At 58.6% G+C, this 2,500-nt stretch overlaps 1 protein-coding gene across 1 annotated transcript in view; it reads left to right on the top strand.

The window, feature by feature from the left end:
* Positions 1 to 2,500, top strand: part of lmbrd1 (LMBR1 domain containing 1) — a 68,416-nt gene that overhangs the window by 32,744 nt on the left and 33,172 nt on the right. The window lies entirely within an intron of this gene.

The following is a 2,500-nucleotide window of genomic DNA, read 5'->3' as shown; positions in this document are numbered from 1 at the left end:
CTGCCTGCCTCTCTGCTGCCTGCCTCCCTGCTGCCTGTCTCTCTGCTGCCTGTCTCTCTGCTGCCTGCCTCTCTGCTGCCTGCCTCTCTGCTGCCTGCCTCTCTGCTGCCTGTCTCCCTGCTGCCTGTCTCTCTGCTGCCTGTCTCTCTGCTACCTGCCTCTCTGCTGCCTGCCTCTCTTCTGTCATACTGCTGCCTGTCTCTCTGCTGTCATACTACGTGTCTCTCTCCTGTCATACTACCTGTCTCTGTCTACAGTCATACTGCTGCCTGTCTGTCTGCTTCCTGCCTCTCTGATGCCTGTCTCTCTGATGCCTGTCTCTCTGCTGCTGGTCTCTCTGCTGCCTGTCTCCCTGCTGTCATACTACCTGTCTCTCTCTAGTCCTACTACCTGTGTGTCTCTCCTCAGAGAGAGACAGACTGTAGAGAGACCCCCTGCTCCCACCTCCTCCCTTCTCCTCCACCGTGTTGGCATCTCCAGCAGAGCAGGGGGCGGACAATGAAGAGTCTTGTTACAGGGGCCCTCTGCCCCTCCAATACCTCCTCACACACACACACACACACACACACTCTCTCTCAATTAAAGGATTCTCTTTGAATCTCTTCCACCACCGAAATTCAGGCTTCTCTCTGGTCATGTCTGTGTCAGTTCTGCTGAACATTGAGTTCATCTGTCACTTCTGAGGGAAAGATGGGAGAAGAAGGGTGGAGAGGAGAAGGGGAGGCAGGGGGGAGGGAGGGACGGAGGGAGGGAGGGAGGGAGGGAGGGAGGGAGGGAGGGAGGGAGGGGGGAGGGAGGGATGAGAGTGAGAAGGGAGGAGAGTGAGAAGGGAGGAGAGGAGGGAGGGAGGAGAGGAGGCTCAATGATGAAGGCAGCAGAGGAGAAGGGAAGGGAAGAAGGAAAAGAGGAAGGGAGGGAGGAAGGAAAGGGGGAGGGAGGGAGGGAGGAAAGGGGGAAGGAAGGAGAGGAGAGGGGGTAGGGAGGGAGGGAGGGAGGGAGGAAAGGGGTAAGAGAGGGGGTAGGGAGGGAGGGAGGGAGGAAAGGGGTAAGGGAGGAGAGAAGGTAGGGAGGGAAGGAAGACAGGGGGAAGGGAGGAGAGGAGGGACGGAGGGAGGGGAGGGAAGGGAGGGAGGAAAGGGGGAAGGGAGGAGAGGAGACACCTGTTGTAGCCGTGTTAGTATTTCTCTCATGTCTGAGGAGAGCGGGTAGGGAAGATGCTGTATTCTCCAGGGGACTGGGACAGCTCCTCCTTTTATGAGCATGCTTGATATTCGGGACATGCTCCAGCCTTAAGAGCCCCATGATTCATTGCATGAGACGCAGCAAGCTGTAGCTGAGATCCAGAGCTCTAACTAATAATAGTCCATCCTGCCTGCCTGCCTCTCCCTTGTGAACCCCTTAATGCTGCCCCAACACTCAGCACCTAGTAAAAGTTGTTTTAGAAAAATACCCCGGTCAAACTCACTCCACACACACCTCCTCTAACCCCCGCCAAGATCTCTTGGAAAACTTGAATAAGACAAGGAGAGAAGGTCAGCTTCCTCTGACAGGCGCTGGAGGTTCTAATTGCCCTGAAGTCCATCCTGGTGGGTACTGAGACGCTGGTTTGATGGCAGGAACCCAAGCTGGAGCAGGTACCATCTACTAAAGGGGAGAGAGAGGGGGAGATAGAGGGAGGGAGAGAGAGGGGGACTGGGAGAGAGAGGGGGAGATAGAGGGAGGGGGAGAGAGGGGGACTGGGAGAGAGAGGGGGAGATAGGGGGAGAGAGAGAGGGAGGGAGGGAGAGAGAGGGAGGGAGGGAGAGAGAGGGGGAGATAGGGGGAGAGAGAGAGGGGGACTGGGAGAGAGAGGGGGAGATAGAGGGAGGGGGAGGGGGGGAGAGAGGGGGAGGGGGGAGAGAGGAGGACTGGGAGAGAGGGGGACTGGGAGAGAGGGGGAGATAGAGGGAGGGGGAGGGGGAGAGAGGGGGACTGGGAGAGAGGGGGAGATAGAGGGAGGGGGAGGGGGGGAGAGAGGGGGACTGGGAGAGAGGGGGAGATAGAGGGAGGGGGAGGGAGGGGGACTGGGAGAGGGGGACTGGGAGAGAGAGGGGGAGAGAGAGGGGGACTGGGAGAGAGAGGGGGAGATAGGGGGAGAGAGAGAGAGGGAGGGAGGGAGTGAGAGGGGGACTGGGAGAGAGAGGGGGAGATAGGGGGAGAGAGAGAGGGGGACTGGGAGAGAGAGGGGGAGATAGAGGGAGGGGGAGGGGGAGGGAGGGGGACTGGGAGAGAGAGGGGGAGATAGAGAGGGGGACTGGGAGAGAGAGGGGGAGATAGAGGGAGGGGGAGGGAGAGAGAGAGAGGAACTGGGGGAGGGAGAGAGAGAGAAAGAGAGAGGGACTGGGAGAAAGGGAGGGACTGGGAGAGTGATAGGGAGAGAGGTAGAGACAGATATATAAAAAGGGACAGACCGAGATATATAAAAGAGCAAGCCAGCAGAATCACAGAGTGACTTGTTCTC

Source organism: Hypomesus nipponensis, chromosome 11 (assembly GCF_054491055.1).
Source record: "Hypomesus nipponensis isolate SF chromosome 11, ASM5449105v1, whole genome shotgun sequence".
Taxonomy (NCBI): domain Eukaryota; kingdom Metazoa; phylum Chordata; class Actinopteri; order Osmeriformes; family Osmeridae; genus Hypomesus; species Hypomesus nipponensis.
The sequence above is the reverse complement of the archived record's forward strand: the minus strand, read 5'-3'. Positions and strand labels throughout refer to the sequence as shown.